A 16,770-nucleotide genomic window follows, 5' to 3' on the forward strand; every position below is an offset into this window, starting at 1 on the left:
TTTAACCATAATGTGCTGCTTTTGTAGATATGTCTTTTTTTAAAAAAAATAAAAAAATAAACAATAGTAACAACAACATTTAATCTGCCAGATATTTTCTGTTCCAGAGCCGCATAATCCAAAGCATATTTCATAGATGATGATGATTAGGTCTTTATCCAATGCTGCTGTCCATTAGCACAGCAGACCTCCTCTTGTGCAAGTCCCTCATACAACCGCAGAATCTGCTCCAGAGAGATGGACTATCGGGAGCAGATTTTGAGGATGCACAAGCAGAGCAGAGCAACCAGCAACCAGCAGAAGGGAAAGAAACTGCAGTTCGGAAAATGGTGTGGCATTTGATGGGGAAAAAAACCAAGGTAAAAAAATGTTTTAATTAACAAGTGTGCCCTGTGACGTTTTAGAACGACATATCTACCATTGTTCTAATAGAGGGAAATAACATCAAACAGGTCAAGTGTAGGTCCAGTCTAATTGTTATCTCATCTGACTGGCATGTTGGCAGCAAGTGGAGACTCATCCTAGGCTGCCATACAATTCAGTTTTAGGAATTACTGAAATGAGGCTTGGATAACCCAATAAAAGTACCAAGTGCTACAGCTGTTATAAAATACCTTTCCCAACCTTCTCGGGGCCATAAATTTTTTTTGGTTATTTTTAATAATTTTATTTTTTTTAGAAAAGGGTTTTAAACCTTGTTTTTTATCCAACCCTTATTTTGCGGCTTTCAATACTTCATGATATTTCTATCCTGTACAGTGGTACCTCGGGTTACACACAGTTCAGGTTACATACGCTTCAGGTTACAGACTCCGCTAACCCAGAAATAGTACCTCAGATTAAGAACTTTGCTTCAGGATAAGAACAGAAATCATGTGGTGGCAGTGGGAGGCCCCATTAGCTAAAGTGGTGCTTCAGGTTAAGAACAGTTTCAGGTTAAGAACGGACCTCCGGAACGAATTAAGTACATAACCAGAGGTACCACTGTATAGCAGAATGAGAAACAGAGCTGCGCAAAGCAGTGTGAGTGTGTATTTAGGCCAGCGGTTATCGATGCGCCTCATACCCACAAATGAAATTAAGCTTCTGTGCCAACCCTGAAACTTTTATACCCAGCATTCAAGCTCAGTGTGAGATTTCCAAATGACATGGCCCTTCAGCAAAATCCCAACATGTTCACATTAGCGAAGATGATTTAGTTAAATGCAACCTTACAGCAATTGGCAGTCTCTTGGACAACCAATCCAGATCCACAACAATGTGCATTTCATTTTAAAGGAAGATAAAAACACACACACGCTGAGGTAAATTTTCCTAGTAACAGACTTCCAAGGCTTAATTCGAAAGGCTGAGCCCTGGGAATTTTCAGTGCTAGAGCTTAGTCCTGAAAAAAGGAACGGCGTGATGAAAACGAAAGCTTCTGAACATGTGCAGAGTTTTTTCTGCTCTCAGTGGTGTAACCAATGTCTTTCCCTACAGATCTGATACCAGGGTTGCGGAATCAAAGGGCATAGCATTTTAAGCCTTCTGAGCTTTCCAGAAATTAATTGCCAGTTGTTTTCCTGCTCCTCAAGGACACTGTTTAATGCTGTAAGCCATATCTGAGAAGACTGATGTGTTCCTGCTGCTTCTTACTTCTAATCATTCCGACTCAGTGATTCACTTTAAAAAGCTCCTCTCTTTTAAAAGATTTGAACAATCTTTTCAAAAACTTGCATCCATGAGATTCTTTTTGGGTTCAATTATGACCCTCATTTCTCCAATAAGATAATGTAACAGGATAAAAGGGTAATTTTAATGAAAAGAGCCGTGGAGATTACCCTGATAGACTTCCCGGTCCTCAGACAATGGCTGGATCTAGACACATCAAAGAAGCGTTTCAGTTAAACGTGTTGTAAATTTAAACCGAGAAATCCGGTAGGGAAAAATGGAACCCCACAGCGCCATCTGGAGTCACTGTGTTATATTGCATATACAACGCATATAAATCGTTTTTTCTTTACCAATCTAGCTGAGTCCATCTGCAAAAAATGCCTGGCTTTCCACTTTAAAGGGAAGCAAAACTGAATCCTGATGTTCTTGTTCTATTGGGAGGAGGAGGAGGAAGAATTCAAGTTATTGATTACTGGAAACCCAGTTCCTTGTGGCGTTCATACTGCTTGCATTTCATTACCAAATTAGCACTGTGCAATCTGAAGTACACTACTTCTTCTTATGCTCTCCTTATGCTCCTTCTGATCAGTGGTGGTAAGTGCTCAGAGACACTGGGTGGGTAGAAGGCAGGGAGACCAACAGCTGCTGGAGCCAATGACAGGTGGAATCAGAGCTCACTAATTTCTGGTTTCGTGGGGAAGAAGCAGACAGCCAGGGCTATACGAAAGTAGGCATGTTCACCTTAGCATGTGATGCTGGTGCTATGTGCCACAGTGTTCACCTCCAGGTAGATGACATGTGGAGAACTTGGGAGCATCTGGGAATCAGTTGGCATGGTGGCATGTGAAAGACCAATGCACAGATGCACTTGTTGACCCACAACTGGGTTGCTTTTGCATATGGTGCCAACTGCAAAAAGACCTTGAGCTGCAGCTTCTATTATTGGGAAGTGACCAGCCACATAGATAAGCAAGAAGAGCAGCAAGAATGCCATGTCAGTTTGCATTTTTTTTAGTACAGAAAGTATTGATATGATGTGTAGAGATATTTCCTGCTGATGTTTAGTTGTTTAGTCATGTCCGACTCTTCGTGACCCCATGGACCAGAGCACGCCAGGCACTCCTGTCTTCCACTGCCTCCCACAGTTTGGTCAGACTCATGTTTGTAGCTTCGAGAACACTATCCAACCATCTTGTCCTCTGTCGTCCCCTTCTCCTTGTGCCCTCCATCTTTCCCAATATCAGAGTCTTTCCCAAGGAGTCTTCTCTTATCATAAGGTGGCCAAAGTATTGGAGCCTCAGCTTCACAATCTGCCCTTCCAGTGAGCACTCAGGGCTGATTTCCATCAGAATGGATAGGTCTTCTTGCAGTCCATGGGACTCTCAGGAGTCTCCTCCAGCACCATAATTCAAAAGCATCAATTCTTCGGCGATCAGCCTTCTTTATGGTCCAGCTCTTACTTCCATACATCATGTATGGAAGTGAGAGATATTTCCTATTCTACTTAATTCAAGAGGGTTTTGGAAGCTTCTCTGTGTGAAAGAAACAAGCAGAAGGTTCCTGATGTTTGGGTTATTCCTTCAGAGAAGCTGAGTACAGCTGGTTTAAACTGGTTCTGTTATCTCTTCCCAGTGCTTTTGTTTGGGGACGACGACGACGCAGGGGTACGCATACCCCTAAACATTTTGTGAATCTAAGTTTGGCCTCATTGAGGGGCAGTATTTCAAGATGAGAGTACCCATAAAAAAAAATTAAAATTTATTTTTGAAGCACTGTCTCTTCCGTCAAGGTCATGCTGACTATAATAATAGTCCAGAAGGAGCCTGGGTTTTACTTTCTGTCTCTCTTTCGTTCTGGTGTGGTGTTCTGTATATAGTGTTAAGGTTTAGTCTTATTGTAAGTTAAGTCTGCTGCAACTGGGTTTCTTATGGACAGTGCCAGTGCTGAATGTGTTGGATTTGTGAGCATTATGCTCATTTGCCTTCAGAAGCAGTAAAGCTCTGCTGGATGAAATACAATTGCCTCTGGTCCATTTTTGGGGGGAATCTTGCAATGTGTTTAAGTTTTTACTCAGCTGACTATATGCTGGAATCTGCTTTGGATCAACATTGAGTAGAATTGCATGACATGCCTCTGATAACATTCCCCCCCCCCAAAAAAAGTTGTTTTTATTAAAGGATTTTCATAGTTAACATAGCAAGGGGATGGTATCCACAATATACAAAATACTACTACAAGACCTTGCAAAATCCCTCACCGCAATCAAAGACCAATGGGAGCATGATATACCGTATTTACTCAAGTCTATTGCGCCACCAAATCTAATGCGCCCCTCAATTTTCAGAACCTTGAAACCAAAAAAGTATTTGCCGGCGAATGTAAACGTGCCATCAAATCTAATGTGTACTTTAATTTTTGCAATGCAATTTGACCAAAAAATGTGTGCATTAGATTTGAGTAAATATGAAATAAACCCTACCCGATGGTCTGTGGTCTAAACTACCCTTTAAGTCCATCTCAACCAAAAGAAAGGAACTCAATTTGAAACTAATTTATAGACGGTACCTAATACCTCGGAAACTGATGCTGATGCACCCAGAAACCTCTGATTGCATTTATAAACCCAACCCAAATGCTATATTTGTAAAATAAATAAATAAATGTTAGCATTAGCCATGCATTAGAAGTTATTTGTGGATGGGAAGGACTGTTTTTTAAATCTGCAAAAGTAGTTTAACAAAAACCTTTTCTAATAGAGTAGCCGTTATTATTAAACTCTTATCTGTAATTATGTTCCCACTAATTAAAACTTTTACAGCTTTGGTTCCCTATCATGCACCCAACTTACTTGCCATCAATATTTTTAACTATGAACCGTCAGAAACTACCACTCTTTTCTCATTTGGCCTTATATAAAAGGGTATTGATTGCTCCCTTCCCAGTACTCTGCGCAATTAAATACATTAATAGGAAAGTAACATATAATAATGTGAAGAAAATTAGGTCTTGCTTCAGCAGCAAAATGCACTTGTGACACCACAAAGATTCTTCAGACTGCAGTGACGAAGCTCTTTTCACAAATAAACCACAATACGTGCGCAGTCCAACACATTTGGAGCTGATCAAAGACATGTTGTTTATATTTCCATGACAATTCACTCTTCAGCAAAATACTGTAATCTAAAATGAACAGTTTACTGCTCTGTTTGAATGTCAGCTTGTATTTAATTGGCCATCATTTCACTCTTATTGAAACGTCCAAACATGCCAACCACTTTCCTCCTTTCAGCGAGATAGGAAGCCATTATTTCTGGGTCTTATTACGTGGGAGCATATCCAAAGCTGAACGACACCAGACACATCAGTCTAATCCTTTCTTTCCCCCTCCTTCTCTGAAGATATGAACTTGCCTTGTGCAGAGTCGGACCACTGGTCCAACTAGCCCAACTTAATCTTTCCTTACTGGCAGCAGCTCCTAAAGATCAAATGCAGAGGGCTTCCCAAGTTCTGCTGGCCAAGATCCCTCGTATAATTTATGTGTTCTGCCACTGAAGAACAGGCTTTCTGCAGCTGGACAGCCATTTGCAATGACCTTCCACTTCATATCAGAGAGAGAGAGAGAGAGAATAGCCATGGTGCAATCCAGGCTGGTACAGACAAGTGTGGTTGACGGCTTCCTCATGCAAGTTACCAAGAGGAGGGAGGGGCAAGGCTGAAGGGAGCTCAGCATGGGCATGGCAGAGGCGATATGACACTCCTGTGATTGGAGAGTGTTGGGTGGGTTGGTGGCATTCTAGGCTAGCCTTGCAGCTCTCATTAAGCAAAGTTCTTATAAGGCGGTGTATTTCTTTATTGCCAGCAAAGGTCCGTATAGTTAAAGCTATGGTTTTCCCAGTAGTGATGTATGGAAGTGAGATCTGGACCATAAAGAAGGCTGATCGCCGAAGAATTGATGCTTTTGAATTATGGTGCTGGAGAAGACTCTTGAGAGTCCCATGGACTGCAAGAAGATCAAACCTATCCATTCTTAAGGAAATCAGCCCTGAGTGCTCACTGGAAGGACAGATCCTGAAGCTGAGGCTCCAATACTTTGGCCACCTCATGAGAAGAGAAGACTCCCTGGAAAAGACCCTGATGTTGGGAAAGATGGAGGGCACAAGGAGAAGGGGACGACAGAGGACGAGGTGGTTGGATACTGTTCTTGAAGATACCAGCATGAGTTTGGCCAAATTGCGGGAGGCAGTGGAAGACAGGAGTGCCTGGTGTGCTCTGGTCCATGGGGTCACGAAGAGTCGGACACAACTAAACAACAACAACAACAACAACAACAACAACAACAACAACAACATTTCTTTATTAAATCTGCATCCCACCCTTTCATTCCAAAGGGCAGCAATTAGGTGATATAACAACAAAACATCTTGAAAAGAATTGCAATTCTGGCCAGGAAAGATCTCAACTTCAAAGTCTTGTTGGAAGAGGAAGGTCTTCAGCAGGTGCTGAAAAGACAAAAGATGGTACCTGTCTAACATTTAAGGAGAGGGACTTCCAAAGGGTAGGTGCCACAAACACTAAAGGCCTACTTCCTGTATTGTGTGGAATGCCTCGTGTGGTAAAATGGAGCCTGTAGGAGGTGTTCATCTGCAGTGATTGATTGAGTATATAAGGAATGAGAAAGTTTGAAGACTGGCTGGCTTCTGAAAGTTTGTTTTGACTCACAAATTGGCACCAATCAGATCTAGATGCTATACTCCTATTGATGCAGCCCAGAATTGCATTGGCTTTTTTAGCTGCCGCGTCACACTGTTGGCTCATGTTAAGTTTGTGGTCAACCAAGACTCCTAGATCCTTTTCACATGTACTGCTCTCAAGCCAGGTGTCACCCATCTTGTATTTGTGCCTCTCATTTTTTTTGCCCAAGTGCAATACTTTACATTTCTCCCTGTTAAAATTCATCTTGTTTGTTTTGGCCCAGTTCTCTAATCTGTTGACAGACCTTGACAGATTAGAGAACTGGGCCAAAACAAACAAGATGAATTTTAACAGGGAGAAATGTAAAGTATTGCACTTGGGCAAAAAAAATGAGAGGCACAAATACAAGATGGGTGACACCTGGCTTGAGAGCAGTACATGTGAAAAGGATCTAGGAGTCTTGGTTGACCACAAACTTAACATGAGCCAACAGTGTGACGCGGCAGCTAAAAAAGCCAATGCAATTCTGGGCTGCATCAATAGGAGTATAGCATCTAGATCAAGGGAAGTTATAGTGCCACTGTATTCTGCTCTGGTCAGACCTCACCTGGAGTACTGTGTCCAGTTCTGGGCACCACAGTTCAAGAAGGACACTGACAAACTAGAACGTGTCCAGAGGAGGGCAACCAAAATGGTCAAAGGCCTGGAAACAATGCCTTATGAGGATCGGCTAAGGGAGCTGGGCATGTTTAGCCTGGAGAAGAGGAGGTTAAGGGGTGATATGATAGCCATGTTCAAATATATAAAAGGATGTCACATAGAGGAGGGAGAAAGGTTGTTTTCTGCTGCTCCAGAGAAGCGGACACGGAGCAATGGATACAAACTACAAGAAAGAAGATTCCACCTAAACATTAGGAAGAACTTCCTGACAGTAAGAGCTGTTCGACAGTGGAATTTGCTGCCAAGGAGTGTGGTGGAGTCTCCTTCTTTGGAGGTCTTTAAGCAGAGGCTTGACAACCATATGTCAGGAGTGCTCTGATGGTGTTTCCTGCTTGGCAGGGGGTTGGACTCGATGACCCTTGTGGTCTCTTCCAACTCTATGATTCTATGATTCTATGATTCTATGATTCTAAATCATTTCAGGTCAACCTGATCCACCTGCTTATTAGCAATTTGTAGCTGATTCAATTTGATCTGGACAGGGCAGAAACTGGCCTCAATCAGCACTGTTTGGTTCAGAATTTGGCTGAATGCAATTGATGGCTCCTGCTTCAGGAAAGCATTCCACAGCAGAGGGGCAAATTTAGGACTTGCTCACTTTTCCTGCCCTCCTGTCATGCCGCCTGCAACTGATGTCAGAATGATGTAAATCCAAAGACAGTCATGAGTGACCCATCACACTGGATGTGAGTGTGATACAAAACGAAGCAGACAGAAAGTCAACCTGTTTAAATATATACTGGGTATCAAATTCATGAGAAATGCTAATGGGTGACTTTCAAAAATTGTTTATGGTCATGGTGTTCTAACCAAAGCTCAAGTTCTTGAGTTGAAGTTAGAGAATGTTGACAAGTCTAAATGATTTCAGCAGACATTAAAGTGCTTTAAAGATGAATGACTTAATTTGCTGGGACAAGGCAGTTCAGTTAATAGCAATTGTGTGTGTTTCTCCCCCCTCTCTTTCTCTTTTTTTCCTTTTCACCTTTGCTGTTCAAGTCTGAATAGGCAGCTCAGAGGTTATAAGGTTGTAAAGGCTATTACCAATGGAAGCCTTCCTGCTGTTGTGAAAATATTCAAAGGGGAGAATGTTAACACCATTAACTTACTAATAAACAGTGTTTATTTTTATATGTCATGGCATTATAAGCTGAAAATGGGGGTGAGGCAGGGGTTAAGAGGCATTTTGTTGGGCACTTAATGTGTACTTCAGTAGCTTTTGCCACAAAAGTAGCACAAAGCTCTTAAGGAGTACAGGATTCAGCCCCGACATATCTCCGTGTACAAAGCCAACTTACACGCCAAGATTATATACTGAAAATTCAAACACGAACCATCATCTCCCTGCACCTTGTTCCTTGGGCAGGTCTCATTCATTTTCACACAGGGATGGTGACAAATTAATTCAGTTCACACTCAAAAGCAATCTACCTAACTTGCACAAGAACTGAAATACAACCTTCCTCTGAAATTCAGAAATTCTCTGAATTTTGCAGTGCAATTCCCCAGCCGAATCATAGGCGCAATGATGCATATACCAGGGTCCATTCTGCATAAACACATTTGCCTCGGTAAAAGTAAAACAAACAAACAAAAATCTTAGGGAAAATGCTTTGCAAAGATATGTACACAAAGCAAACAATGTGCATGTTAGAAAATTGCAGCGAAATGCTGGTGAATATTCATGAGGACTTATTTTTAAGAAAGGTCAAACTGATGTATGAATGTGAAGGACTGAACTGAAGATATCAAAAATATAGACCTGAGGAAAATGTAAGTTATCTTCTCCCACCCCTATCCCCACTACAGACTAAAGTCTAGCTGAAGGGAAGGGAGGGCAAGGGACCATGAGGGGATTCATGCTTTTAGTGTTCAGGGAGAGGGAGGAATTTTATCATGACTGCGTTGAAGGAACAATTCAAAACACTGCCATTTGGGCCCCCAAAGTCAGCTGTGAGACTCCTTTGCAGAGCTGCCACCTGACATTAAGATCCGCATGGAGGGAGGCCTTGCCAGTATCTGCTACAATTTGTATTGGGCCACCTCTACCACCAGGCACCTAGCAAGTTTGCTGCTGTATGTTTTCAAAGCCCAAGATATGTTGAAGGGAGGTGGGCGGGATCTCATAATTCTGCACTTCAAAGGACTTGCAAGCCAGGTATCCTGCCTATGTCTTTCATAGTGTTCTCAGCCATTCAGTTCTTGTGCCTCCTGTACTCAGAAACTCACCCTTTGCCTCCTTCTTCCCAAATGGGATCTATGTGGGACGCTGCTTTCTACAACAAGTGGAGAAGGTTGTGGGGCCTGGGGAGGAATAGTACATGCAATGGCTTCATCCTGCTCCTCCTCCTGCCTAAAAGGGCAAATGGCCCGCCTTGTGGAACGCCCTCCCATCAGATCTCAAGGAAATAAACAACTATCTGACTTTTAGAAGACATCCAAAGACAGCCCTGTTTAGGGAAGTTTTTAATGTCTGGTGTTTTATTGTATTTTAAATATTTTGTTGGAAGCTGCCCAAAGTGGCTGGGGAAACCCAGTCAGATGGGCAGGGTATAAGTATTATTAATAATGATATGTGCAGCTGTTATTTTAAGGCCACCAGAGGACCTCCAGCAAAAGAGACTCAAGTCACTGACTTGGAAACTAGGAGGAAGGTTGAAAGGTTGATTATTGGATTAATTGTACTCTACAGAATGAGCACAGTTGTTTTGCAGAGTGGTCATGGTCAAGAATGATGGGAGCTGTAGTGGTACAGGCTTATCATGCATTGCAGCTCCATGCTTGCTGAATTTCCTGCACCTCAAAGCAGGGAGAGAAGGACAGTGACCCCAGTTTTTTTTTTTAATCCTTGGACCAAACTACTGCAAAAAAATAGCCGCAGGCCCTTATAAAACCGTTGACAGGTCAATGTGTGCTTTAAACTACTGAACAGCCTCCATCAAGGTTTAAATCTGTCTTTATCAGCACCTGTTACTCAGCATATCAAATCTTTAATGCCAGGGAAAGAACTTCATTTGCATAGATCCTCCACACATTTTACTGTTCACATAAAGAAAAGGCATTTTCAGCATTTCCCCCTCCCCCTCCCTTCATAAGCAACTAGCACACGAAATACCACAGAGCGCTTTGTATTACTTTGAATCCTGCTTTCTGTGCCAGCATAGCGGCGTTCATCTAGGAGGCCGGACTGCACACATAAAACACCACTTCAGAGCCTTCCTCTGGCCTAATAAAGTTAAGTGGCTCCATCAGCTAATGGGAGACTGTTGAGAGGGAACGGTCCAGCAAAGCTGAAAAGGGAAGGAATTGTACACCGAGGTGATTTGTTCAGAAGACGTAGTGGCTGTCTTTTTTCACAGCATCTTTTTTTAAAAAAAACACACACACACGCCTTAGTGAGTGGCTTGTCACCCACATAACCCTTTATATTATGGAATGAATTGGTCCAAGTAGGGAGACAGGCATGTGAGGAGCATTCTATTGGAAACGGCTAAGAGATGTGGTACAATTGGGCGTTTTACAAAGTCCGTCAAATGGAAATCAATCCATAAAATTATATTCTATACCCAGAAGGAGATGTGACTGAAGCATATTAAAAAGGCAAAAGAAACGGTGGAGTAAACGAAAGGAGGGTAGCCTGACCTACATCACAGGATTGTGGTGAGGATAAAGTTGGGGGTGGGCAGGGAACCATGTATGCCACTTTGAATTTGTTTGAGGAAAGCTGGGGGTATGAATGTAATGCTGAAACATGTATGCATTGCAATTAATTCAGAGAGAAAACTTTTCATATCTTTACATCTGCAGTGAACCTGTTCATGGCAAGGAGCCAGAAGCTGCAGAATAAAAATCCAGGTTGGTTTCCACCCCATAAAACTTTAATTCTAGCCCCAAGCTGATGGCGATATAACTATTTGTTTCTTCACCAGTGATTGTTCCCACACCTGAATAGCCTGGTAGATAGCATTTATGTGATGCTGTCACAAGGCATCTGCTTTCACAGCAATGTATTGCATTAATCTACCTTGCGAAAACAAACTCCCGGCTCTCTCCATTCGCTGATGTACATTCAACATGTGCTCTTACATCAATACGGTCTACTTTTTAAAAACCCTACATAAACACTTCTAAAGCTCCCCCCTTCCAAGGCTGAAAGACAGTTGAATGTTGTCTGTCCATGCAGTGATGTTCACCTTTCTGGCAAATGAGGAATTAATGTGAATGCATGAAAAAGCACCAGTGGCGTGATCTTTGCCTCTTCAAGTTTCATAGCAATATATGTAGTAGTGCTAGATCTAAAGAATCTTCCCCCAGCTTTCAGATATTTGGGATTACAACTCCAGTCATCTCCAGCCACACTGCCTTGGGCTGATGAGAGTTGTAGTCTAAAATAATAATTGGTGGCAGCAGCAGCATATTGTGATGGGGGGGGGGCATCATTCTGAAGCCAACTTGTTCACAGTTACACTGAGCAACATTGGTCATGTCAGAATGACTGACAGTGGCTTGGATCCAAAGAACTACGAGCAGAAGGAGAATGTGTACAAGTGCTGTTCCTTGAGCAATCGCTAGCATAAGATGTCTCCCTGTGCAGCACCATAGTGTATTGAGGGTTGTGGCATGGCATGCTTAGACGTATTGGTACTTCCCTCATCACACATCTGGTTTGCACATCTGGTGATGACATATAGCAGGATGTACACACACCCCAAAATGCTATAGCCGCCAGAGTGTGGAATGAAGACAAGATGAAAACTGTCTTGGTATAGCATATGTCCAACCAAGATAAAGACCCACAAATGTATGACTACTTGCAATATGTTTCATCATACAAACAAATGAGAACAGGGCAGTGAACAAGAGCAGATGATGAAACAACTGGCTATAGATCAATTTCAACACGTAAGTCTTTTTCAAATATGTCCCAGTTAGTCCTAAGTCCTTGGGAAAGAAAGAAAACATTTGTCTTTGAGAAATGCAGTCAAATGTTTCGTAGTTTATTATCATCTAGCTGCTCTGTATTTTATTATTGATTATTCAATAATAAGGCGGGAAGGTGTGGAGGATTCCCTGGTCCTGAATGGGGTAACTGTGCCCCTGAAGGACCAGGTGCGCAGCCTGGGAGTCATTTTGGACTCACAGCTGTCCATGGAGGCGCAGGTCAAATCTGTATCCAGGGCAGCTGTTTACCAGCTCCATCTGGTACGTAGGCTGAGACCCTATCTGCCTGCAGACTGTCTCGCCAGAGTGGTGCATGCTCTGGTTACCTCCTGCTTGGACTACTGTAATGCGCTCTACGTGGGGCTACCTTTGAAGGTGACCCAGAAACTACAACTAATCCAGAATGCAGCAGCTAGACTGGTGACTGGGAGCGGCCGCCAAGACCATATAACACCGGTCTTGAAAGACCTACATTGGCTCCCAGTACGTTTCCGAGCACAATTCAAAGTGTTGGTGCTGACCTTTAAAGCCCTAAACGGCCTCGGTCCAGTATATCTGAAGGAGTGTCTCCACCTCCATCATTCTGCCCGGACACTGAGGTCCAGCTCCGAGGGCCTTCTGGTGGTTCCCTCACTGCGAGAGGCCAAGTTACAGGGAACCAGGCAGAGGGCCTTCTCGGTAGTGGCACCCGCCCTGTGGAACGCCCTCCCATCAGATGTCAAAGCGATAAACAACTACCTGACATTCAGAAGACATCTTAAGGCAGCCCTGTTCAGGGAAGTTTTTAATATGTGACATTTTAGCGTATTTTTCATCTTTGTTGGAAGCCGCCCAGATGGGCGGGATACAAATAATAAATTATTATTATTATTATTATTATTATTATTATTATTATTATTATTATTGTTACTATTACTATTATTATTATTATTCTGTTTTCATGTGCTTGTTCATTGAAGTATACTGTTAAACCTGTGGACCTTATTGTTGGTTGTGAATGTTACATAGGGACCTTAATTTCATATCATAATTTCATATCCTTTGTATAAGGCATGCAGAAGAGGCAGGTCAAAACAGAGGACTTTATCCCATGGCTTCCCATTTTCAGACGCAAGTCTTACTGAAGATAATGCACTCAAATAAGCCAAACCACCTTAGCTTTTAAAGTCATTCCGTCCAATTGTAAATCTATATGTTGCGATGCAGGGTTGCCAGGAAAACCTAATGGATGTCTTTTGACATCAATAAAGTCCTATAAATAGATCAAATGAAACTATGAATCAAAGAGTAAACAGAAAGTCTCGTGACATCAGGCTTGCTTCACTGAATATTAGCACTATAGCAACAAGATTTTCCTAGGACTCTTGCAGTATGAGTCTCTTCAGGTTTACTCAGTCCCACTTGTTTCAAAGAGACACCATCCCAAGTAATTGTAGAGAGAGGCTGCAACACTGACCCCTTAGGGCAAATAGAGCCCTATTCCATCAACCTTCATCTGCCCTCATCCAGCCCCCAAATTACACCTTCTTACTTATAACAAGTCCAGGGAGTGATAATGCCATCATCTTGCACCTCCTTAGTCTCAGTGCTGCCCTTGTAGAACTCAGTGGGGAGGAGGAATTAGTTGGCTCCATCTGTCATTGGCTGTGGCTCCACCTACTGCTGGGCCTCCGGCTTTCCACCCTACGTGTCCCAATAGTGAGAAGTGGGTGGAGCTGTGGTCTAAACCACTGAGCCTCTTGGGCTTACCGATCGTAATGTCAGCAGATCGAATCGGCACAACAGGGTGAGCTCCAGATGCTTTGTCCCAGCTCCTGACAACCTAGCAGCTCGAAAGCATATCAGCACAAGTAGATAAATAGGTACCGCTGTGGTGGTATGGCAAACGGCATTTCCGTGCACTCTGGCACTCGTCACAGTGCTCTGTGTGCCAGAAGCGGTTTAATCATGCTGGTCACAGGACCCGGAAAGCTGCTGCAGAAAAACACCAGCTCCCTCGGCCTGAAAAACAGAGATGAGTGCCACACCCCATAGTTGAATTTGACTGGACTTAACTGTCCAGAGGTCCTTTACCTCTACCTATGGGTCCCAATAGATACCAGTCACCACGGCCTGCAACTTTAAATTCCTTAGTCATACCTAGTATGCCAAAACATCTAAAGCTGGGTTTCGCAAACTTGTATCTCCATCTGTTTTTGGACTACAATCCCCATCATCCCTGACTACCGGTCCTGCTAGCTAGGGATGAAGGGAGTTGTAGTCCAACAACAGCTGGAGATCTAAGTTTGAGAAACCCTAATCTAAAGGAACCCTGCTTGCAATATGAACATTTATAAGATGGTGCAAAATTAATTCTTCTGTTCAGTCATTGCCCCTTGAACATCTAAAAAAGTGTTCCATCTAGCATAAGGTTACCAGAATGAATCCGGGAACACTTTTCAACTTCAGTAGGAATGATAGGATTTTGTATGGGGACTGATTTGTATATCCGGGGACTGTCCCCAGGAAACGGGGACATCTGGTAACCTTAATCTAGCAGGAACTATTGACTGACATTGTTTCCACTTTCCCTCACTCTTTATAAGCACAATTAACTTTCTGAGCTCGTACTCCTTGGTAAAGAGTTACTCTTGCCTACTTATTATTCAATATTTCCCCTATAAACATTCATTAAAAGGACGATACGGAGACCAAACTTAGTATTCAAGCTGGAAAATAAAGATCAGGAACTAATGAACTCCTTTAGAGTTTCCACTTTCTGAAAAACACCCTTGGCAATAAAGAATGAATAAAGAAAAGCAGTAAATTGCACTGATTATGTTATATCAGCAAAATTGCTTCTGAAAATGTCTTCCATGAAGCATAGCTAGCAAGTTAAGTTAACGAACTACTCCCTGGAGGTATCTTTTGTTATATGTGGGCTCAGTCCCGCTGGAGACTGCTGTAGCACATCCCCCCATTCATTTGATGAAAGGGGATGGCAGAGCAGCGGGGGCTGATAGATTGAGCCCACATGTCAAGCAAAAAAAGGCTCCAGGAGCATCATGAGCCCAGTGTGCTGCTGCCTTCTTATGACCTAACTTTCAGTTATTTAAAATATTCAGGGGGGAATACAGTGACTGCTTCTCAAAGAGGAATGAGACTGAAACAAACCCTCTCCCATTTCAGTTTTTGGGTCAGAAGTAGTACCTCTGAAGAGTTTCTCCCAAAAAGCTTTCTGTAGGCATATTCACCCCCTCCAAAGAATCTTCTTCACTGCTATAGTTTCTCCTGTCTGTTGTTATTCACCCCCTCCAAAGAATCTTCTTCACTGCTATAGTTTCTCCTGTCTGTTGTTGTTTTGACACTATCTTTGGATCACATACCGAGCAGGATGTCAATGAAGACACTAGGTGGCCAATCGTATGCTGCTTTGCAATGATGCCACAGAGGGCAAATGAAGCCAACTGAATGTAAGGGAACTGCTTCATGTTGAACACACAATGAAAGGGGTGACACCACAACACGGCATGGCCAATCAGAATTGCCTCTGTGCCAGTGTCATGCAAAGCAAAGAAAGTCATTTCAGAATAAGGACTATGCTTCAGTGCGTTTGAAGGAATGAGTAAAAAAACCATAGCCTTTTGATGCTCCTGAAAATGTTTGCGAACAAGCGGCAATGCTTCTGGCTTACATGGATTCACAACGGGAGGTTTCTTTTGAAAAAGAGGACTGGAGATAACATCCTGGTAATGTTCTACAACTATAGATTCCATTTGAGACTAAGGAAAAATGAGATGTTCTCATTAGAAGCGATTTTGAACATACGACGAGCCAAAGTGCAAACGAATTTTGCATGGTCTGAACTACCTAGTTACCAAGCAGCCTTTTGCATATTACATTTTTCAGAGTTCATCTATTTTAAACTGCCCTATACATACTTGAAAATGAGTGATGCAGTGCCATGCTTTGCAGCAATTTATCTGATGGCATGTGCTAAATTACTTAGATTGGCTAAAACCAGTTAGCGCGTTGTTAGGCGTAATACATCATAATGTACCCAGGAACTTTCAGAGAGGGTAAAAGCTGATGAAGATTGAATGTGTTTCAAGCATTTCAAATCCCTTGAAACAAAACAGAAATTAGTGTCAAAGAATGCTTATTTAAGAGTTGATGCAAGCCAACAGGCCTAGTTAGCAACATACATATTGACACTCCAGTCCTAAATACACTGCCAACAATCCAGCACAGAGCTATAGACAAGCACAAAACCCATCAATTTAGACTCGAAGTGCCTGAAAGCAACCATGGCTATTATGTGGAAGTGCAATTCACTGACTTCTGAAACCTACTTCCAAGGAGGGATGCTACAGATTGTGGCCTATGTAACATCATTGTGGCGTTTGTCTCCTAGGTGATATCATGCTGGGTCATAAGGAAAGGGTTAAATGAGTGTGAAGTGATTGGCCAGTGAGAACCCACAGGAGGAGTTAGAGTTAGAGAGTTAGAGTTAGAGTTAGAGTTAGAGTTAGAGTTAGAGTTAGAGTTGTTAAGGAGTCAGTCGGGTGTTAGAGAAGAGAGAGGGAGGAGAAGTCTGTGGGTTGGGATAGTTTGATGTGAGGGAGTGAGGGAATCTGTTAAGAGGAGTCAGATAGACAGTTGGGATAACCACTTAGAAGTTATTAAGAAGGTATAGGCTGGTAAAGAAACTAAGATTAAGAAACTGACAAGAAAAATTATCTGAAACCATAAACTTGTTAATGCTTATAAAATAAACTTGTGTACCCG

At 42.5% G+C, this 16,770-nt stretch overlaps 1 long non-coding RNA gene across 1 annotated transcript; it reads right to left on the reverse strand.

Annotated features, from left to right (window-relative positions):
* Positions 1–5,989: 5,989 nt before the first annotated feature.
* LOC310665548 lies at positions 5,990–10,751 on the reverse strand. The gene is made up of 2 exons (XR_014505518.1): positions 10,198–10,751; positions 5,990–6,152 (listed from the first exon to the last, which is right to left on the reverse strand). It is a non-coding gene; the product is annotated as an uncharacterized lncRNA (long non-coding RNA).
* Between the last annotated feature and the right edge of the window lie 6,019 nt (positions 10,752–16,770).

The sequence above is a fragment of the Podarcis tiliguerta genome (genome assembly GCF_965153285.1).
Source record: "Podarcis tiliguerta genome assembly, chromosome: 1".
NCBI lineage: Eukaryota > Metazoa > Chordata > Lepidosauria > Squamata > Lacertidae > Podarcis > Podarcis tiliguerta.